Consider the following 23,970-nt stretch of genomic DNA (forward strand, 5'->3'; position numbering starts at 1 on the left):
GACCGTACCACAGAGAAACAGCCATGCCCTTGAGGCCACAAGGGCATGGGGAGGAGGAAGGGAAACATCTCACCACCAAACTTGTGGTATGGTAGCTACAGGACTAGGACTATGGGTAAGTCCTGGGTCCATAAGCCAAGAAGAAAGTGTGTCCTTACTGTTGTACTGCAGAATGAAAAGAGCTTAGAGCAAAGTTCCCTCTCTATCTTTCCAACTCACTCCGGCCTCCATTCACATCTCATATCTCCCTTACCTGAGTGCCCATCGCTAAGTTTTCTGCTCACTTGACCCTTGATAAACGGCCCTTTACATCTTCTGCTTTATTGCCCTTTTCACTTGAGAATGCCGTATGTCTACAACAAAATTATGAACACCCTAAGATCTGAGATCCATGACCATTCATTCATTTATTCAGCAAATAGCCATTGATCACGTATAATGTGCCAGGCACTGTCCTGGGTCCCGGGGATACATTAGGGAACATTACAGACAAAGCTCTCTGTCTCGTGGGGAGGGGGAGAGAGAGAGAAAGCAGACAAGAAACAAGAAACATAACAAATGAATTACATACTATGTCAAAAGATAATATATGCTACGAAAAAAATAGAGCCGAGTAAGATGACTTGAGTGAGTGTAATATAAACAGATACAAGGTGACATTTAAGTAGAGACTTTTAAAGTTGGCTGTGAGGCTACTGGGAGAAGAGCATAGCAACCAGAGGGCCCCAGGACTTAGACCTCAAAACCAGAGACACTCAGTGTGTTCCAGGAAGAGCAGGAAGGCTGGTGGTCTGTTGCTGGAGGAGAGCCAGAGGCGAGCGGGGGATGGTGAGGTCATGGGGATGGAGAGCGGAGGGTCTTGTGAGAACTTTGGCTTTGGCACAGCGGAGCAACGTGAGCTGACTTAGATTTGAGAGATCACTCTGGCTGCTGGAACAGCCCGTGGGAAGCCAGGGATGGAAGGACTGTGACTGGTTAGGAGGGTTATGGCAATATTTCAGGCAAAAGATGATGATGGCTTGACTCAGCAGGGAGCAATGGAGATGAGAGAAGTCATCAGAGTTGGATATGCCATGAAGGCAAATCTGATGGATTTCCCGAAGCATTGGATGTAGGGGTTGAGAGGAGAAGCATCCAGCGTGGTCACACAGGCTTCGGCCTAAGTACTGAAAGAATGGAGTTGCCCTCAATGGACAGGGGGAAGACTGAAGGAGCACATGTGGGTGGAGAGGGAAAATCAGGAGGTCACACTGGTTGTGTGGCCTTGACCAACGTATTTAGCCCCTTGGTGTATCAATTTCCTAATCTGTAAAATTAGAATAATAATACTTTATCCCTCTCCACTGCACTGTGAATATTAAATGGAATGATAGAGGTAAGTGCTTGGTAGAAGGCCTGATAGGGAGTAAGTGCTTAATAAACATTAGCTGCTATCATAGTAGAAACTTACTCAAAATTATTGGACTAACTGGAAATCCTTTCCAGAGAGTTGGTTCCTGCTTCAGAGGTCTGTTATAATAAAAGGAGTCTTCTGAGATAAGATGGATCCCTAGGGGTCCATGTCCGTCACTCAGCCAAGCGCAGGTGATTGGAAGGAGGCAGATGAGATAGTCAAAATCAACTAGAGAAAAAAATGGGTCTATAGTCAAACATAAAATCCCAATCCCCAGCAGGACCCTCCACAGAAGCTCCAATTTAAAAGACTGAGGCCGTCCCTGGACAAAATAGAGATGCAGGTGGAATGTGTGGCCATCCAGATTATGAAGTAAGGTCTTGGACTTGCTTTTGTTTCTTCGGCAGCTGGTTTGGAGGACAAGGTTTTTAGATCAGAAGTGATCCCCTGGGTCTGAGTAAAGGGTTAGTCTTGTCGATGCCAGTCACAGCCTGCCCCGTCCATCACCTGGAACCAAAAATAATTTTAAAATATGTAGTTGAGACTTTCCTTTCCTCGCTTTATTTGGTGCCCATTTGGACAACCATGTCATAGTTTTCAAGATCCATGATGAATAGCTGTTGTCCCTGCCAGGAGCAGAAATTCCATGAAGTTTTACAGGAAAGAGTTTTTTCCATCCAAGAGCTAAAAGATTCCTATACAAATGGTAAACTTTGTGGAGCTCCAGGATTCTAGAAAATGGCCAAACATCCAAAGTCCTCTTTCCCCAGCATATGTAAATATGTCCCATCTCTACAGTCTCAACAGGCCTCCCTTTTCTTCGCCAGCCTCTAGCCACAGGGGGGGAAATCACTACTATGGTGCTGCCTTAGGAGAAATACTTAAAAGAAGTTTGTCTTTTTGAAAGCAAAGCAAGCAGATATTAGCACCTTAAAGAATTTTTCACGAAAGATGGTCTTCTTTTAGATAAATGCCTTCAAATTTTATAATTTCCCAACCAAAATGTATAAAAATCAGAGAATCGCTCAACAAGTATTTCTTGAACTCCTACTGTGTCATCAGTGTTCCATTTACATTTTACAAAGTTGTTACCCAGAAGGAGCTTAAAATCCACTTGGAGAAAGGAACTCAACAAACATATAAAGGACTATGTAAATAAAGAACCAGGTGGCGGGAGCCAGGTGTAACTGCTCTAGGATTTCAGAATGGGGAAGGAGTGAATCCAGGAAGAGACACGAGAGCTTCGTGGAGGAGACAACCCAAGTGGGGATTTGAAAAATGACAATTTCAGGTGAAGAGGCGGGAAGAGGCTGTCCACTAAAGAGAAACCAACCTGGGTAAGGACTAGATATGCCTGAGAGCACAGTTTGTTCATGGTCCGTCCCGGGAACCATAACTCTTTTTTTCTTTTCCTCTCATTTTGTTTCAGTTTCTGGTACCTTCTTAATTTGGGGCCACTTCTCAAGTTGGGAACTACTCTCCGAGGATGTACACTCTATGCCCTCAATCACCCCATATGTAGCAAGGCGCAGCAGACGCCCTTCCCTATGAACTATGATCAGGATTTGACTGATATTGGTTTCCAGTGTATTAGAGAATCGCCATCTTTGAAAAAAAAGAAAGAGACCTAAAGTTTGACATAAGGTTCTAAACTCAACACTGAATCAGTGGAGAACCCTGTCTTTCCCCCTCCTACTTTATATGAAAAACAGCCTGGCTACAAGTGGCAGCAAGGCTGAGCAAATTTGAGAGGACCCATGTCAAGTCACTGTTCAAAGAAATTCTTTTTGAATGAAAATTAAAATGCAACAAACTCAGCCCTGAGGCATCAAAACCAGAACAACGGCTGTATAACTGTAGCACGATGGAGGAACTGAGAGTACAGGACATGAGGTCAAAGCCCTAATTTCAGCTCTTAGCCCCTCCACTTTGTAGGCTGATCTTGGCCGCATTCCCCCGAGCCCGTCTCTGAGCCTGTCTTGCATGGTTGTTGCAAAGATTAAAGGCAAAGTATGCAAGGGACACGGGGTACCTGGTGGGCTGTCAAAGAACCACATCTGCTTACCAGTTTATTGACATTCGTTTTCCTTGCCAAGTAGAAGTCCAACGACCTGTCTCATTAAAAGATTTGCTGCTCGCGCCCTACAGAATATGAACAGGCAATGTTTCCCTGATTACGAGTTAGGATTCCTTTTGAGTCCATGATAAGCTTGTATTCTAGGAAGAGGCTGGGGAAAACTCTGAAGATGTTCTTTAGGATAATGAGGGGAAACCCCAGTAAATTCGGTCTGGTAGAAAGTCAAATAGGATTAGACAGCAGTTTCTTCACTATTTTTGAAAAAAGGAATTTCTTAGGAAATGAATCAAGGAAACAGGAACATTTGGGGGATACTTAAACTATTTCAAAGAATGAATTAAAACAAGTATTTACTAAAGTTTATGCATTATTACCACCTAAACCTTCCTATTATTATTTAAAATGGTCCATCACGTTGAGCACATCTGGAGGCATTTTAGCAGAGGAGGTCCCATTTCATGCAGAAGAGAAATGAACCTTCAGGAGGGGAGTTCACAACAGACTGGACTGTCCCGTGTCCCCTGAAGTAGCCACAACTGGCCGTGGTTTGGGAGTGTGGGGGTTGAACCTGCTGTCATGGGCATGAACGTGGTGTTAACTTACTTCCCAAGGATTTTTTAAAACCATTTTATCCTTCAGATGTTCATGATTTCAGACTGTTCTGTTCTGAACGGTGGTATTTTTATACTGATATGTGTTTGAAAGAGAGAAACAGAGACACCAACAATGCACAGGAGAGCCCCCACCCATGACAAGGAATTATCTAGTCCAAAATGTCAGTCATACCAGTTTGAGAAACTCTGAAGAATCAGAATTTCTTGGACAGAGCCCGGGAGTCTGCAGTCTAATAAGCTTGCCAGGTAAATCCTCAACACATTATGCTTACCTGATCCTAACTGTCCTCCAAAGTTTCCCCAAAAATCATTAAAATCTATTTAAGAAAAATGATTTATTCTTTTTTTTTTTAAATTTATTTGACAGTGATAGAGACAGCCAGTGAAAGAGGGAACACAAGCAGGGGGAATGGGAGAGGAAGAAGCAGGCTCCCAGGGGAGGAGCCTGATGCAGGGCTCGATCCCAGGACCCCGGGATCACGCCCTGAGTGGAAGGCAGACGCTTAACAACTGAGCCACCCAGGCACCCCAAAATGATTTATTCTCTTGATTCACTCCCAATCTCATTGATTTAAGAATCCCAAGATTTTAAAATCAGACCGTCTCTTTTATGTTCCTTCTTTTGGACAGTATTTTCTGGTATAAAAATAGGAATTTGCCGAAAATAATTTTAGCCCAATGTGACGAGTCTAGGGAATCTTCTCCCTTTTGTGTTGCCAGGCAATGACTATAAAACTCTCTCTCCAAATGCCCCTTCTTCACGTTCCAAGTATTCCCTTTGCTTCTGCCTCTCACTGTAAGGCTTAGTGAGCCATAGACTTGCCACTCCTTGTTTCAGGCAGAGAGAGCCCAGTTAACATCAGTATTGTTTTTGACGCTTTATGGCTGCCAATGTCTCACAAAAGAGTGGGCCTCCAGCTACCATACAGAGATAGGTTATACGTCGGACACAATCAGAGGCTTGAAGTAAAAAACAACAACACAGATACTGAAAAGAAAATTTGCCTCCCACGCACAGTGAAGCACAGGTGCTTCTTGAGGAAAGACCAAAGATTGTGTCTTGTCCACCATTGCATCCTAGCACCTGGCACAATGCCTGCACGTAGCAGTCAGCAGATAGTTGGTAACTGAATGAATGAATGAATGAATGAATGAATGAAGTCAGTTGGGTCATACTGAGATCACGATGGCACCTGCTGGTAGGAAAGAAAGGGAGCCAGAATACAGCAGGATTAGCACAGGGGCCACTGAGCTGGATAGTCCTCCAAAGAGGATGGCCAGTGACCCAATGTACACATCCAAGGAGCATGGGGAGCTTGGGCATGGTTTAAGAGGGACAAATTTGCCAGCTGAGAAACTACAACCACTGATCCCAGACAGGGCAATAGTCAAAGACTTCCTCAGAACAGCACCAGCTCCACTAGGAGCAGACTCTTGCCAGGGGTGCAGACCCGGAGAAGGGATCTAGAAATAGCCCATCCAGCTGGATCGAGATTCAGGGCAGGCCACCAGTCCACGAGGGTCCACAGCACAAGGCTGTGAGGCAGAACCATAGTGACTGCTGGGGAATCTAGTAACTGTGCTGGCTAAGCCCGAAGAACACAAAGATGTAAGACATGGGGAACAGACAGGTCTGGAAGGAATTGCAATTTCATGTGATAAGTTCTTTACTAGAGAATTGAACAATGCCTTATGAGAGCATGAAGTAGAGTTTCTGGGAAACCCGAGAGCGGAAGAGACGATACATGAACTCGGTTAGGAAGAAAGACTGGCATTTGCTAAGGGTATGGCCTGGGTAAAGGCCTGTTCGGGGCCACTGTGGCTGTGATTTGTTGGGATGGGGTATTAGGAGAACAGGTCAGAGACAAAACAACTGGGACCAATTGGAAAGGCCTTCCCTATCTGCCCCAGTTTGGAGTTTCTTTAATATTTAATGTAAACATCATACATGATGCAGTTTTCATGTTAACTTCCAATCTTTCCTCATTCAAGAAATAAACTCCTTTTATCTTCAGGAAAAAAAAAGAACCTAAGTAACTGCAGAAAAGTGATGACTTGGGGAGCATTGGCGTGGCCTGAGCTCACACTGGAATACCAGAAACTTAGGTTGTGGCGGCTCAGCCAGTCTGGATGCTGCCAGCCACGATGGAGGGTGCACTGGTCAGGGCTGGCTCCGAAGGGGGTGTGCTGGCACTCACAGACGGAGGCTGCGGTGGCTTTACCCAGGAGAGGCTACAGAGAGGGGGTAAGGACCACCTCCCAGAAGTGCCTTCAGAGTTCTGTCCTACACTCCTTCCCAGGTTCACTTTGTAAATCAGTTCAATTCTGTTACTAATTTCTTTGAAGTAACTTGGGAAGATGCGAATCCAGCCTGGTTTTGTAGTCATCAGGCTATCTAGATAAACAGACCGTTGGCATGGCTGCCCTTGCCAAAACTGCTTGAATTTCACCAGCCTGGTAGGGAATGGGTCCAGTAGCCTGTGCCGAGTGGCAATTTCACCTTCCAGAATAATAAAATATTATTGCATACTCTTCAGAAAAACGTAGAAACCAGAGAAGACGTTTTTCTTCTATTTCTTTTCCAAGGTCAACAAAACAATCCATAAATCAAAATAGGTAGCTATCTTTGGGACAGACACTTCATACCAACAGCTGTAAGCACGTGCATCTCTTCAGTAAGGAGAGATGTACAGGAAGGAGGTTGTTGGCGGAAACTGGGGCCAAATATCAGGATAAATGTGTATTAAAACAGTACTATAGGCAAAATGGTAAGGGCTCAAAGAAGAACCTCCATGCCCCCCAGAACCCACAACATAGGTGCCAAGATATAATGTACACTCCAAGAGGTATCTATTTTACCCTTTGGGGTACAAAAGACAAATATCCCACAGGCACCCAGAAATTCCTCCATCAGTTCCAAAAACTCATGAACCTCACACGGGCCTTTGGATAAGTCACTGGACACCATCAGTACACACTTTGAGGAGTGTCTACTTACTGGACCTAGTGGATTTGCCCCACTTGCCCAAGAAGGTGTTCCCCACCTTTCTGCAAGAGAGAGCTGGACAAATCATTCTAGAAATTCAGGGAGAACAAGTAGGCAGCTTATGATTTACTCAGCCCCAAACCTCTATCCCATGAGTGTCCTTTTCCCAACAAGACCTTCCCTGAACGGTTTCTCAATTCTAAGAAATGGCCCCTGGAGAAGACAAGTCCTTTCCAAACATCCAGTCGAGGAGGGCGGGACCAGGGCCCACACTCTGACTTTACCCTATAGCTTTCTTCATCCTAACATTGTTCCACTTCCTGTCCAATTCACCCCCACACCCACCTCTCTCCTTGTTCATTTAGCCGTCGTCTGTTCACATAGCCTAGAAGAATAAGAGGAGATGGGATTGGAGGGGAAATAGGAGACTGACCTTGAAGAAGGTTTAAATGACAGAAGGTGGAGTTTGGATGATGGGAAGTCATTCAAAAGAAGTGCAAAGCATTATTTTAGGAAGATGAATCCATCATTTGCATGTTCCAAGTTTATTAACAAAATAACATTAATTTGGATGCCATCGATTTATAAATTTGTTCAATTGGAAAGGAAATAGGCTCCAGTTTACCTTTACCCTATCTGAAGGGAACTTTGTACTAGAACTGGCCAACCCCCAGCCCGGGGCCTACAAGTGACTCATTAGCATTTCGTACTCAGCCCTGAAAAAGGATGGCCTTTACTTTATTATTGCTGTACTTATAAGTACTATGTCCTTTGAAAGATGTGGCTTAACAAGACACAGGGGGAAGATGAGTTGGAGAAGAAAAGTGGGAATAAACAAGGGCTCTGGAATCAGAAAATTATGGTGGCTGAAATCCTGGTCCTTAAAGAGCCGGCTTGGTACACAGTAGATATACCCAGAGTTAGTTTCCTCACCCTGATGCTGTAAGCTCTGTAAGAATCAGCACAGTGGTGTGGTTTCCGAAGAGGCTGTGACTTATGAACTAACAGAAGTATTATGTCTGTGTCTAAAGAAGTGACAGAATCTCTGAACTTGGTGGAGGTAAAATCTCATCCGAGTATTGTATGAAATACCAAGATGCTTCAAGGGAGAGCCTAGAGAAACTGAATATGTGAAAAGCATTGCCAGATACGGTAGGTTACATAGAATATTCTATGGAATTGGGACTCGGCCTGAAGACAAAGGAGGACCTGATGGCTGTTTTTAGTATTTGGAGGGCTGTCCTGAGACAGGAGTGTCTGCTTTTATTGTATGGGTCCAAGGAGTAGGGTAGGCTGATAAACAGTTTGTGGCTCAGTTTTTAAAATGGTCTATGTAATTGGCTGCTCCAGGGGGCAGTGAGCTCCCTGTTAGGGTTGTATTCAAGCACAGGCAGCTTGACGAGTTGGCAGAATTATGTAAATGCCATTCATTCCTCAGACAGGCAGCTGGACTTAGCTTTCAGACCCCTTCCAGCACTGACAGTCTGTAATTCTAAAACCAAATGTAAGCTGGTAAAGGAGTAAGGTAAACATTTTCAGTCCTATACAGTGTAACAACTGAGTTTGGCTTTTATATTCTGAAAATAAATATGAGATCCTTCTGTTGGGACACCGGAGATGGTTTGTCTTAGTGCAATTCAAATTGGCCAACCTCCACCTCACACAAAAGAGATTATACTTCAGACCAAAGTGTGCTCCTTCTGAGCTCCTTCTGAGAACAACTTGTTTCAAATAACCTCAAAACACACCTTGTAACTTAAAAACAATTGATATACTGGTCATAAATCATTCTCATCTCTTTATTAGTCGCAGTAAAGCCATACATAATTCAAAGCCTTTTTCACAATAGCTAGTATTTTTTGTTATTATTATTTTAACAGGATGACCTGTGGTTTCTCGTACTGTCATTAGAAAGGGCAAAAGACCACAGGAATATCAAAATGCAGAATTCAGATATCAAATGTTATTTGTGAACTGAAATAAAAATAGTTTGCCAATATCTCTATTTTGATAACCCTTGTATGCATAAAAATATCTTTTCAAATATGTTTTGGAGGAGTCGAGCTGATTTGTTTTTCTTGGATGTTTGAGCAATTGACTTTCAATATTTTTATCTCAAAGTATTTTAAAGAATGTTTGCCCTAAGTTTGAAATTTCCTTGTTTTCAGAATAAATAAGAAATTTTTTTTCTGAATTTATGCTCTCAAGAAACTGTGATAAACACATATAAGATGGCAATATTTATTTTTAGAAATAAAAGTTAAATCCAAATAATCCAAAACCAAGATAAATATAAAGGACCAAACTCAGCAGTTAAAAAACACAGAGACAAATTGAGTTCAAAAAAATATCACACTGTTTATGCTATTTACAATAAAAAATACATTCAATAAAATATAAGGTTGAAAATCAAAGTATGAGAAAAGTTATATCAGGAAAATACCAACAGAAAGCTAGTGTAGCTATATTAATATTAGATAAAACAAACAAACAAACAAAAAGTTATTGGTATAAAGAGGACCATTCCATAATGTTAAATGGAACACTGAACTTAGAGGGTATAATTCTAATCTGAATTTAAGGATATATCCTCAGCATATATGAAACAAATATTGACAGAATTACAAAGAGAAATTGATAGGTCCACCACCACAAGAGATTTAAATACAATTCTTTCAGTAATTAATAGATTAAGCAGCCCAAGGAAAATTAATAAAATATAAATTACTTGAATAAAGCAATTAAGCATGATCTAGTGGACACACAATGAGGCTACAGGAAAATGTTCAAAGAAGGGTCCAGAATTTTTTGGTTGCATTAAATAGGGGTTATGCAATTATAAGATTAACAAAAAAATACCATTATTTTATAAATTCCAAGACACACTTTTTGCACAATTTAACATCTCTGAAATTGGGATGTTTCAGATAATCAAAACTATAGCATCATAATTGGCCATATTTTTCCCTAATGGCTCATCAAATAATCAGTTATCCACAAGGATGCATCTTAAATTCAGAGAAATATGTCCCATCAGTCTGTACTGTGCCAAAAATAAAAGAAACATATGTTGAATAAAACTGATCGATCACCTCCTTTCCACCATCCACCCCAACCACCGTGGAAAAAGAGAACTCGAGCCTCTCTCCTTTGGAGCGTGGGGGTTCGAGAGAGGTTAGAGCTGATCACCAACCACATTGTGGCCAACTTCATGATATAGCCAGTGGTGCTATTGCAGGGCTTATCATAGTTAGGGAAACCTCACATTTTTGGAAATATCAAACAGACATCTAAACCTTTTATAAGGCAAAACAAAGTCATATTGGAAATTAGGAAATACTTAGAACTGGTCAGTTATGAAGATGCCACATAATAAAACTTGTGAATGCAGCTAAAGTGGTTCTTAGAGGGAAATCTGTAGCCTTCAATGTTTGTATTAGAAAAAAGGGAAGTTGTAAGTCAATTAGCCCAGCAGTGAATTCAGGATATTAGAGAACAGCAGAGTAAACCCCTCTAAAAAAGGGGAAGGACAAAACTATGAAAGAAAGAACAAAATAGAAAACAAGACAAATAGAGAAGTAACAAAGAAAACTACTAGTTGGGGTCAGGGGAGATGAAAACTAGACGTGTGTCTGAAGAACTGTGTTATCACTGGATGGGGGACAGGCCACACTCACCGCTGTCACAGGTTGGGGCTGTGCTGGAGGGAGACCATTAGCCAAGAGAACCAAGAAAACACATGTTAATTGAGCTGATCCCTCACCTACACCTTGGTCTTTCTTCCTACGGAAGCCTTTGTACAAAAACGAAGGTTGTAAAATACTATATAATGTTTACACGGTACTCTCTACCATCTTACCATGAGCTAGAATCCTGAGCCATGACCTAATCCTGAGCCAGGTCATATGAAACCCTCGATTTCTGAGGCTGTTGGCCCTTCCAAAGACTATGGTTTTTCAAGTTTATGGTGCTGCTTTTTCTGGCCTCTCACTTCTTGTTATTATCCATGTGTCTTCTGTTCTAGATGCCCCCTTTCTAATTTGACAGTTTAAGATATCAGATATCAGACAACCAAGCTTCTATAATTTGTATGTAAAAGAATTCCTAGTCTCTGAATAAGAACTTGAGAGAAAGTGTATGCCCTAAGTACACAAGCTTTAGTGAATGACCAGCGTGTCCATTCGTGCCTTCTCCTGGGTGTTGGAGCTGCTCTGAATGTTTGAGTCTTGGGGGTTGAGCGTTCTGGAGTAGGGAATCCAGTTGTGAGAGGCACAACTGTAGGAAGCAGTGCACAGTTTAAAGAGGGTCCAAAAAGTGTGTAGGAGTGGAGAGGGAGAGGGGGAAAGATGGGGAGAGGCAGGGAGAGAAAGCAGGAGGAGGAGGAGAAGAAGGACGGGAGTGGGGGAGAAGGAGGGGAGGAGAAAGGGAGAAGGAGGGCAGGAGTAGAAAAGGAGGGGCAAACAGTTTGAGAAATAGGACCAAAAAGAAGAGAGAGCCTCAAAGGATCTCCTTTCTGCCAACACTGAAATAATTGCCAACTCCTTAAATGGCCCCAAATTGGCAAAATCCGTAGACTAGACTATCACAGAACTGGAGGACACAGCAGCCAAACCCAGGCCATATTGTCCCGCGTGGCGATTTATGGTCACATTACACCAAATCGCAAGCGGCCCCAGGACAGCTTCTGATCAGGACATTATTTGGGACTGACATGATTTATATTGCTTGCAGCCCGAAAAAGCCAGCAAGCTCTTCCTTCTGCCTCCCACAGAGTATATAAACACCTTTGCTTTTGCAAAGCAACCAGCTTCTCACATATTCATTAGGAAATTCAGAGATCAGTGATTTAATTTATATCTCCCTAAAACAAGAGTCTGTCAGTGCGACAGGCAATATATAACTAGCATTCCTTTGCCATTACTGTGGTTGCTAGAACAGATGTTAGCTTAGTCAGGGCCCAAAGCGGTGGGCTTAATGTTTTGTTTCTTTAAAAAAAAAAAAATTAAAAAGCATTTGAATAAGTGACAACTAAAATATTCCTGGGTTTCTTTTACACACAACCCAGCGTCAGGAGAACTGCTTCCTTTGCGGGCCAAGGAAATATGAAAGGTACAGCTAAGGCAATTTCTTTTACCTTCGTTGCCCAAATTCACGGAATTGGAAAAGGTATCTAAACATTCAAGGTTTTGGGAATGTGTATAAAGGTACAAACTCAACCTAAATGAATAGCTAACGAATGCTGCTGCTGATAGAATCCAATCTGGCCGCCTCGGTTGACCTTTATCAGCTGGACTTAAAATTTGTGAATGCACTGATTCCTAATAGATAAAAATGGCTGCTGCTGATCAAACGTGTGCATTCCATACCTCCTCTCTCTAAATAAAGGGATGTCCGTCCCTACTTCTGTGCCTTTGATCACATTTCACTTTCCTTCTGGAATGCCCTCTCCTTTTCTCCACCTACCCAGATTTCACTGTGGCTTCAAGGCCTGCCAAGTGCTGCCTGGACCTGCCCCAGGCTGCCTCGCTGACCTTGGCAAGCCTCCTGAACTCTCTCTGCTCTGAGCTCAAGCGCTGTGGTCTAGCATCATTTCAAGTTTAACTCCACTTACCCTGTGCTGCTCCTTGAGCGAGCCCTGCGAATCAGTCCCGACTTTCTAACTGGACAGGGAAGACGTCTTCCAGGGGTGGAGACTGACTGTGTTCACCTTTCCGTGTCTCCTGCTGCTGACCGTGTGTTAGAAACAACAGAAAATGATTAGTTGGTTTCCAGATACTCTATAATTCAGTTTAGAGGCATAGTTTTGAGGAATCAGTCATCATGGCCACCACTGGGAAGCATCCATGTCTGTGAGGCACCAAATCACAGGCCTGGCTTCTACCTTTCCAAGTTTATAATCGAAGGCAGCAGCTAACAGTATACAGTAGGTATGCTTACTTGCTGATAATAGGTAATAGTGGTGCTGACTAATATGGGAGGGATGACTAAGAAAACCAATTAAGCCCATACATTAAATAAAGGCAAGGAGACCAGTCCCTGTAGTGAAACAAAAAATGAAAACAAGAAATTAGCCTTTCTCTTCCAGTGTCATCGTATTTGAACGTTACTAAGGAACTTTCTCTCTAATCCTATTTCAACAGCCCACTCACAGGAACTAGGCACTGTGAGTACTAATGAGCTGCATCTTGTCGGAATTATTCTCTAAAACTGGTTTTGATTAACAAGCTCTATGCATTTTACGGAGAAAGGAAAGTGCTGAATGAACCCAAGATTTACTTATTATCACCCTTACCACTGTGAGTGAGATGAAGTGTCTGTACTGGTGCAAGGTGACAAGAAGCCAAGACGAGGCTGGAAAACCTTGATACGGAGTGTCCTTCCACGACAAAGGACCTCAGAACTTGAGTTTGAGGGGGTGTGACATCAATCTCCCCTCAATTGCATACCAGTGATGGCTTATCTAAGTCCTTCTGGTTTTATTCACATAAGGCCTAAAGTCATAAGATTTATAGCAAACTAGAATTTGCACATCCGATGATGGCTGCTCCTTCAAAATATTTACCTTGGAAAGCCCTATCCTTTCTCCAAACACAGTCACAATGCCGACTATGCTGTCACTCCTGCTCTGAAATTACCACCACTTCCACGTCACGGTATGGGGATATCCTCAATAGGGAAATAGGGGAACATCACCCTCTGATTTGAAAACAACCCCTAGAAGTTGTGGGAACCAGGTCTGGTGAATGGTAGTCAAGCTGCTTGGTGAGAAGCGAAGCAGGACTAGGAAGGTGGAAGGTTTTCCTTTCGCGGCCTGTCCATTGGTTTCAGAAACAGTCCTAAGGGCTGCTTTGAGCAATGGCTGTATCATTGGAGAGTCTCCAGCATCCAAAGCCACTAAGTTTGCAGGGAATGCGATTCATGCGGATGTGGGGTTTTGCTCTGTTCGCTACAAGCACCGCCTCATTACTCTATAGGCGTACGGTTTAAAAGGAGTTCCACTAGGGCTTAGGTAATTCTCACCTAATATTTTTTCTATATTGCCTACTTTGTGGGTTAAGGAATCCAGTGTCTTCGGTGTCTATCAATTTTATTGCCATTTCTAGCCCAGATTACCTCTCAGGGAGCAGGGATGAATCCTAATGTTTGATTATGTTTTACCAACATTAATATTTGATCACCTTTAATGAGGGTGATTACATTTGCCCCTGGAAAATCCACGTGGGTTTCCCTTTCCTTGACACTGGTATGGACATCTGAGGGCCAGTGGTCTCCCAAATACCTAACCTGGGACCACCCATTAACACCATAGCTCCAGCCCAGTTAGCAGGAAACTGTTTATGGGAATCAAATCCATTCGCCTAGATCGAGCCCAGGCACATCAGCAGAAACGTGACATGGGCATAGAAGCAAGGGCAGATAGAAAGGGGAATCACAGGGCGCCTGGGTGGCACAGCGGTTAAGCATCTGCCTTCGGCTCAGGGCGTGATCCCGGCGTTATGGGATCGAGCCCCACATCAGGCTCTTCCGCTAGGAGCCTGCTTCTTCCTCTCCCACTCCCCCTGCTTGTGTTCCCTCTCTCGCTGGCTGTCTCTATCTCTGTCAAATAAATAAATAAATAAATCTTAAAAAAAAAAGAAAGAAAGAAAGAAAGGGGAATCACATCTATTGAAGGATGGCCATATGCCAGGATCTTTACATCTCTTATCTCATTAAGGATCAAATCAATCCTGGGAAGTAGGAATTATCTCAACTTCATATAGGTTCAGAAGAGGAAGTTTAAGAGAAGTTGAACAACTTATCTAAAGTCTACACATTAATATTTTAAAGTCTACATGTTCATAAGTGGAAGAGTTGGATTTAAATATCTTTTCCTGATTCCGAAGCCCAAGCTCTTTGCAGTGAGGTTAGTGAGCTGTTTACAGCGGTGGGGCCTTGGAGGGGAGGCGAGCAGCCTAGGGCGACATTGGCTTCAGTGCCCTTTCTGGCACCTACTAGCTGTAGAAAGCATTGGCCTACGAAATCCTGATTTAGCTCCATCTAATGAATACTTGAGTGACAAGTCTTTTTATGTTTGCAACACTGTTCTGTGTCTCCCTGTTACAAAGATGAGTAAAGTCAGACTTGTGCCCTCTAGGGGTTGACAGTTCAGCGAGAGAGACAAGCACATAATGATATTGTTTCTATAACATACAGAGCTCACTGATAGCGTTTTCCTGGCTGTGTTCCCCACTCAACTACAAGGTCTGTGGTCACAAAGACGATGTCCGTCTTTTATGCCGGTGCCTGTAGGGGGCCTAGCACATAGTAGGTACTCAGTAAGCAGGCAAGGTAGGCGTGAATTGGGTGTGGCCTGAGCTAAGACTTGGAAGATGAGAAACTGCTTCCCAAGCAATGAAAAGACGAAAAGGTGTTTCCGGGAGAAGAACACGAGAGAACAGCACGGCGAGGTGTGCACACGTTTACTTTTGTCAAAGCACAAAGTATAATGAGGGAGGCGGGGAGGAGAGGAGGTTGGATAAATAAGAGAGGCCTCGCTGTGAAGGGCCTCGAGCCGAGGACCCATCATGGATTCTGGGAATTTGATGGACGCTCTGAGGTTGTCATCAGAATTTGTGAGCTTCTGTGTAAATGTGAATGTGTACTTTTCTGAGCGAAGGGGTGTGTCACTTTCATCAAATTCTCAAATGTCACGAAATCGTGCAGACAATGAGGAGCTGTTAGAGCTCTCAGAACAATATGGGTAGTAAGGAGGGCACGTATTGCATGGGGCACTGGGTGTTACACGCAAGTAATGAATCATGGAACTTTACATCAAAAACCAGGGATGTACTGTATGGTGACTAACATAACATAATAAAAAATTATTATTAAAAAAAAAAGAACAAAATGTTAGATGGGTGCCTCTAGATCGCGCTGCAGAGGATGGAATTTGGGGTAGCAGGATAGTGGGGGAGAAACCAGTGAAGAGAGAGCCACCATTGTCCAGAAAAGAAATAATAAGGTTCTCACCCTAATCCACGGTGTGGAGGAAGAGTACACAGGGACAGACCCAAGAAGGGGTTAGTTTGGTAAGGAGTGCCATTGAAGGAGGAGAGGAGAACGAGCAGGCTTGAAGGGGAGAATAATGAGCTCAGCTTGAACCGTTGACTTTGAGGCATCAGTAAGAACTGCCGGACAGCTGAATGACCCTCACCATCACGCTGAAGCAGGAGGAGAGGTCTAGGCTAGAGATAAAGACGTCAGTCCTCAGTGTGGAGATGAGAGTTTGAACTCGGAAAGGCAATGAGACAGCCCGTGGAGAGTGGCCCCAAGAAACCAGCACAGACCGAGGGTCCGTCCACAGGTTGCACAACATTGCAGACATACTGCGTTGTACGCCTTGAAAGATGGTTAAAATGGCAAATGTTATTTGTATATTTTTACCATGATTTTTTGAAGTGAATTTAAAAAGTAGACATGCTTCAAGCAAAATAAAAACTGTCTACCTTTCCAAAAACAAAAACTGGATCCGTGGTCCATGCAAATATTTAAGGGACTGAATACAAGGAGCAGCCCGTGAGGAAGGTGGACGAGGGATAATCAGAGAGCAGGAAGGAGGCTCAGGAAGGTCCGGTACTCGGCACAGAGGCCGGCAGAATAGAATTCCAGTAAAATGCAGGGCGGTTTGGGTGGAGAAGTTAGATAATCGCTAAAGCTGCTTCCAGAAATAATAGAATATATAAGCTATGAGCGAGAGAGAGACTCTTGGTCTCTGGGGCTTGCCCATCCAGAACTTCTCAGCAGCAATAAAATGACTAAAATTTCAGCTTACAAAATAAAACTTGCCTGCGTTCCGCCAGTTTCGTCTGGGCAGGAAACAGAGCTCAGCCCAGCTGCTGAGGATAGTTCTGAATCCCACCTCTGAGCTCTGGAATGGGACACCTCCCAAGTGCCAGCCTGTGCCCTGGGATGGAAGAAAGCACCCTGGAGCTGAGAGGGCTGCAGCAGGGGGTGCGGGGCCCCCCTCACCTCCACGGGGTCTCTCATCTGAAGAAGACAAGTCTCTCGATCTCTGCACATTTCCCTCTCACCAGGATGGCCTCTTTGGGATTTAGAATCAGCAGGCTGCCACGAGATCGCAAGGTCATAGACCAGAGCTGCCCCTGGAGAAAGGGTCACTTGCCCTTGAGGGCTTCAAACAACCTCACTCAGTAGCAGAGAGGGAGGGCCAGGGGTCAAGGTGGAGGGAGGAGATGAAGAGGGGCCACTGGGTAGCCTCACACCATAGCAAAGCCGCCTCGCCGCGTCCTGCCGTGCCCTGTGGCGTCATTGGTCACCGACTGAATCCAGGGAAATCACACTGCCAGGTTTTAAGAAGCTCGAATGGATCACCAGCTATTTTCTTGTCATATTTTTGGCAGAGTCTGGCTAATGGCCCTTCAATGTGGCAGAATAAACCTGCTAATTCCTTCTTTCACGTTAAATGTTGAAAAGCTAGCCTAGTCTAACCACTTGAAAGGATCTGATATCTTCAGTAATTCAGTGTTAATACTTGGGATCTGCAAAACCTGGCCAAGATCGTAGAGCGACAGCAAACCCACCACCGTCAGTGAGGGATCTCAGAACCCCTCGGGTAATAACTCATGTGTGCCGTCGTGAGACCTCATTGTTACCATTACCACGGCCCATCTATATGTCTCAGAAATGAGATGCCCCAAAATGATAGGTGAACCTCACTATTGCCTGTATTATTGTAGGCTGAACACTGGCTGAGTGTGGCAGCAAATGGGCTGGAAACTGACGTCCACAATTAAATAGCTTTACCAGTCTCGTCGTGGGCATGGGGCCTGTCCAGGGAAGACTCAGCCAGCAGCCGAGTTACCCAGCAGCCGAGATCGGAGCTGCAAGCTTGCTTACTTGAATGGGTCCCTCCTAGCCGTCCTGAAACCCTGGGAGGGACCCTCATAATTTTGCATTTATATTTTTATGTTCTTTCTCTTAAAGAGGCTCCTCCAAATTACGTAAGCATCAGGCCTCCCGACAGCACCAGCTTCATATCACAAAGGACGAGAGGAGGCCCTGTGTGGGCCGGCTCACTCACAAGTTCAGTGGGAGCCAGCCTCCCTGTGGGCTGCTCCTTGGGGGCAGTGTGCTCTGGGAGGGACAGGGAGAACAGATCGCATTGTGCTTGGATCACTCTGGCCTTCTTCATTGAATGAATAAAGGGGAAGAGAAGGTCTGCACTCACAGGGTACCCTGGACATGGAAGGACACACAGGAGTGGGGAAGAATGCTCCCTTCTTAACTTAGACGCTTCACCGGCTACGTAATGAGCCATGCGGGACATGGGGCAGAATCCCAGTCCAAACCCAACTGCGAGATGCGGGATGCGGGATAGCACAGTTTCTTTAAGCTGAGCTTCGCCCAATCTCCCACTGATTCCTGTCAATGTTAGCCTCCTCTCTTTACCATGGCAACCCCCAAAACAAAACAGAAAGGAGGAGCAGTGCTGGATGCTCTATTGTCCCAAGGCCTGCCTCTCTCTCTCTCTCTCTCATCACAGTGCAAATGGGCCCAGACAAAATCCCTCCCCCTTGTGCCCTGCATCAGAAATCCAAAATTACCTACAACCTAGCAAGTAAGAGATGCTTTCATTCGTCATGTTTCCAAACCTATGCCCTTGAAAACAATGCCTCCTTGTCTTGAAAGGGAGGCCCTCGTTTGGTGAGCTGGAAACAGAAGGAATTAAAGAAAGCTCTGCTTGGCCTTCCAAGCCAGGAGCCTTTAGGAACGGTCACCCGAACAGCCATAACCTGACCGGAGGGAGGAGCAGGGCTGAGCACCGCCTGCCCTCAGATTCAAGAAAGCAGGACACTGTTCACTGAAGGAGACCGATGATTTCCACCCACCCGCCCCTGCAACTAGAAGAGACACCACCTCATTCTGCTCACTTTCCACCTGCCTTGCAGCTCTCGTCACACACCCCACAGCCCCCCACCCCCTTCCAAATTTTTTTCTAAATACAGACCCTTGTTGATTTTTTAGACTCTCTTTCACTTTTTAAATAAAACAAAAATTTAACTCATGTTGATATTTCGGCCGTCCGAGAAATAACAATGGTAGGAATCAGTCTTTGCCTATTTATCTGCTGCTTTTTTTCCCTCTGAAATCTTTTGAAAGTTTCTGAAAAATTACATGCAGGGGCTGCCTGGCAAGGGCAGGTGTCAGAGTCTGAGAGTTTGTTAAGCAAGTCAGCTTCTGCTCTCACTTCGGCTCATAAAATCAGGTCCCTACCTCAGGCTTCCCCTCCCCGGTGAGGACTCTGAGAGAGCTTGGAGTATGCTTCTGCATCAGCCTGAAGGCTGGGAGCTGCTGAAATTATGAATTCTCAGAAGCCACCTTGCCCCCTGCCATCCCCTAGCCATCCGCGACAGGGCCTGTGCAGGCACAGTTCTGTGACTGGGGCCACTGACTTAAATGGCCCCACTCAGCCCTGTGGTGTGACCACGTAGGCCTGTGCACCCTTTGCCCTGGTGAAGGGGGAGAGCAGAGACCGAGCCCACACACCTGTCCTAAGTCGGGCTGAGAGCAAGTCAGCCCATGACCCTCCTGGAATTATCCAACAATCCTAGTCTGTGGGGACTAGGCCAACAGACAGTGAGCTGGGACACAGGAGGGCAAGTTAGTGGCCAAAGCCCAAGGAGTCAAGGCAGTTGGTACCAGAGTAAAAGAGCAGAGCCAGGTCCTGGGGCACTAGGTTACGTCATGTGGGCTCTGAATCATTCCACATGCCTCCCAGCCAATGGCAGGACCGCTCCTCAGCACCCAAGGGGGTTCTTCATTTGGGGACATGGTAAAGATGCAAAAGAACTGGGGTTGAGAGTAAGTGACTCATTTCACGGATGAAGCAAATACCATTTACTAAACAGCGCCGATGCATGATACATATTCAGTGGGTTACATACGGCCATCCTTGCATGAGTTGACAATCCCGCTTCGCAAGGTTATTGGTCGAAACGCCAAGCCAAGACTGTGAGGGGAAGGCAGGCTCTGCTGTTGGTCCCCGCCCCTGTCTGACTTCACTCTGAAATACAGTCTCACCCGTGGGATGCATTGATCCACACTGGGCCGCATGGGTGAAGCTCCCTTTGGAGCAGATGTTGCCATTCCAAATACAGTCTCCTTCTCTCCCACAGCCGCTCAAGGTTTAGCCTTTAAGATGCGGGTATTTCTTAAGTGAATTTTTTTTTTAGATTTTATTTATTTATTTTAGAGAGAGAAAGCATGAGCAGGAGGGGCAGAGAGAGAGAGACAGATTCTCAGGCAGACTCCACACTGAGCCCAGAGTCCGACCTGGGGCTCGATCCCAGCACCCTGAGACCATGACCTGAGCCGAAACCAAGAGTCAGACACTTAACCGACTGAGCCATTATACTGTGACAGTTGAGTGGGAGGAGAGTGAAGTTGTAAAATCAGACTATGAAATTCAATTCCAGTTTTGCAACATTAAAATTGTGGGCCTCTAAATATGTTTGTAAGTAGTATGTGGAAAGTCTTGGGTAAGTTACATACCTTTGCTGAGTTTCCATTTCCCTTCTCTGCAAAACAGGAGGAATGATTCCTGGAAGACTGCTTTACAAAGCTCATTTAATTAAATGAGATAATGTGTATATAGCACTTTGCATAGTGCCAGGAATGTAGATAGCACACAGTAACAGTCAGCTATTATTAGTTATATTAATACTGAACACATCCATGAAAATGCAAAAGTCCCAGAAGGGTGACCCTGTACAATGTCATCCTGCGAGAACTAGACAGCATTGCGGCAGCCCTCCACCTGGGCCTCTGACCCCCAATCTTTCCCTCCTGGAGTCCATACTCTAGAATGTCGATAGCGTTTGCTTCCCGAGAAATAAATCTGAAAACTGTGCCCCGCCCCCACCCGGGTCCCTCTGGGCTCAGAATAGAAGCCATGCTCCTCGGCTGGGCTTGCATGGCTTCTGATGGTGAGGTTCCCCACCCCTTTCGCTGCCACCGCGTGCCTTGCTCTGCAGGAATGCCAACCTCCCCTCCACCCTGCAGGGCCAGAGCTCCAGCGCCACCTCCTCTCTGGCGTGCTTACCTCCCAGGCCCTCGGTTCTTAGCCCTTGCTGAGAGCAACAGCCGGCTGGTTAAACCTGTGGGGTATGGAACTGAACAGCCCAGGTTAAATTCTGGTTTCTTCCTGGGACCTAGGGCAAGTTCCTTCACCTGTCCTTGCCTCAGGATTTTAATCTATAAGGTGAGAGAAATAATATTAAATTCATCTGGTTGTTAATGAGAATTAAACGAGCTAACATAGGGAAAGCCTGTTAGTAGTTAGAAAGAACAGTGCTTGGCACTTAGTGTTTCATGTATGGTAGCTGTACGAGTAACAGTTATCGTCATCAGCATCGTCATTATCCTTATTCCACCAGAATGTAAATTCCATAATAGAGACCGTCTAACTGTTCACTACCTGACACATAACAGGTGCGGGGTATACAGCTGTTGCATCACACGCAGCCCCCTGCACATGGTTCACTGTTTATACAGCTTCCCTCGGCAGACGTGAGCACCTTGGTTCTGTCTAATCGATCTTGCATCCTTGAGGTCTGCTCAATGGGCACAGAACAGATCGTCAATAAACGTTTGTGGAATGAATACGTGAAGGACCTTCACGGGTCGCATGTATATGTTATCTCCCAGGAACACATTGGCTTCAGGTCTAAGGTTATCAAGAATTCCTGCCCTGTGTTTGATGGTGGCTCTTTCGCACTTGGTATATATGTAATGATTGTGGGAAGTGCTTGAAAAGCAGGCAGTGCATTTGGGGGCTGTATCCCAGACTGTCTCCAGAGCAGGACAAAGTCCTGCCAGGAGGTCCTGGCCCCGTGCATTCCCACTCCCCTCATTGCACCTTACCCCTTCCTGAGCCCCAAGCTGTCTCCCTAATTCCCCTCCTCCTCCCCCTGCTCCCCCTCCTCTTCTCTTCCTCCTCTTCCTCCTCCTCCTCCCCATCCTTCACCTCCTCCCTTTCCTCCCCCTCAATCCTCTTTCTCCTCCTCCTCCCCTTCCTCTTCCCCCCTCCCCCTCCTCCTCCTCCCCTTCCTCCTCCTCCTCCCCTTCCCCCTCCTCCTCCTCCTCTTCCACTACAGCCCAGGAGATCCATGGCTTGTAAGGGGCAGACCCAGCTTGGCAGGGGGGTGGGGGGGAGGCAGACATAGGTGCGTCTGTGCGTCTCAAGCCAGGGAGTCTTCCCTCAGGGCGGAAGCCTCCTCTCTCCCCTTGCCGGCCAGGTCCTTCTCCCTCCCTGTTTCGCAGGAAACCTTCTTCCAGAAGGAAGTAAAACCTTTTCCCCACAATAGCCGAGCCTTCCTGCTTCGGTTCCTCTATCTAAAGTGAAAAATAAAATCAGGAGCAGGGAGATGGAGTATAATGGGAATAAACGTAGTCTGTAGGCTTCCCTGAATTACAACTCGATACTAAAAGACTGCTGTTTTACGCGCCTCTCAGTAACGAGAACTATTTATTATTCTAAGTGCCAGCAGATTGACGGTGTGCAGCGCCCCCCATGTCCGCTGTGGTGAGGACATGGACGGAGGGTGAGGTACCGCGCAGTGCTTCGCCGCGTCTGCGTGCACCTAGCTGGCTCCTTGTGCGGCCGTCAGGGCAGTGGGGCGGCTGAGGTTGAGTGTCTCCATTCATGGCTGTGGAATGCAGGGACTGAGGGGTTAAGAGTTATCCTTGCCTGACAGTAAGTTTGGGAAACACTCCTGAGTTCTTTGCGTCCTTTCTGAGAGCACCCCTCCCTGCCATAGTTCACGCATCCTTGTTGTGGGTCCAGCGGCGGCCTCTCTGCAGGGCCACATCCACCTTCTGGGGTCTGTGCTCCCTCCCTGCCCACTGCCCAGCCCTGCACCTGCATCTGTGAGGCCGCACCTCCCGCAGGGGCAATCTGGCATTCCCAGGCCTCGGCTGGGTTGGACCACGGTGTTTAGTTCCTGGCTTTTTGGTTAAAGACGTTCCAGGGAGTAAGAGCTGCCTTTAAACCGCTTCCAGGAGCCCCCACGGAGCACTCAGAGTGGGAGTGAGTCAAGTCCCAACCCTGCCATTAACCTGCTGCACTCCCCTGAACGGGCCGCCCAACCTCGCTCCTCATCAATGGGCCGGGGGTTGGGGGGCAGTTCTGAGAACCTGATCATGCGGTCAGTGGTCTCCCCGAAGACAAAGGTCATGATGGTCACGGGTGTAATTTGGAGAGGGTCACAAGTTTCCACCCCCTTGAGCCGTGCTGTGTACCCTGTAGGTCCACTGGCCCTGGGTAAGAACCTCTGGGCCAGGCGAGCTCAGACACCAAAGCGGGGAGCCCCAAGGACAGATTTTTAAAGAACAACTTCAGTAGTTTGTCTTCTTACTACAAATTGTCTTTAAAAAAAGAAAAGACAGAGGTTTTTTAAAGAAAATCTCTGTAAACCCACAACCCGCAAAACCACTATTAATATTTTAGTAAATATTTAGTAAATTTCAGTCTTTCTCTTTCACTCCTGACATTTATCCATAAATCCACTCATTATATCAGGAATGTTTCTCCTGTCATTTCAATATTATTTGAAAACTGTGTCTACACAGTAATCAATGGCATGGTAGTTCCATAATGTATCATTAGCCATTCCTTAATTGAAAACAACATTTAGGTGTGAACATACCTGATAATTTAGGGGCCCTCAAAGTGGAATTCCCAGCTTTACTCAGAAAGAGCACCATGACAATCAGCACCTATGACGAGTTGCTCCTCAACCTGCCCCCTCCCCCAGCCCCAGAGTTGAGCCCATTTCCGCTCCCAGCAGCTGGGAGCCAGGGCAGGTGGAAGAGACTTCCATCTGCTTCTTTGAGCCGGCAG

The 23,970-nt window shown here is 45.6% G+C and overlaps 1 protein-coding gene across 1 annotated transcript in view; it reads left to right on the top strand.

Moving 5' to 3' along the window:
• The window catches only part of ANTXR1 (ANTXR cell adhesion molecule 1), a 213,269-nt gene that overhangs the window by 104,836 nt on the left and 84,463 nt on the right, over positions 1–23,970 (top strand). The gene's annotated exons all lie outside the window — the stretch shown is intronic.

This window comes from Ursus americanus, chromosome 7 (assembly GCF_024610735.1).
Source record: "Ursus americanus isolate L20-20 chromosome 7, mUrsAme1.1.p, whole genome shotgun sequence".
Classification (NCBI taxonomy): domain Eukaryota; kingdom Metazoa; phylum Chordata; class Mammalia; order Carnivora; family Ursidae; genus Ursus; species Ursus americanus.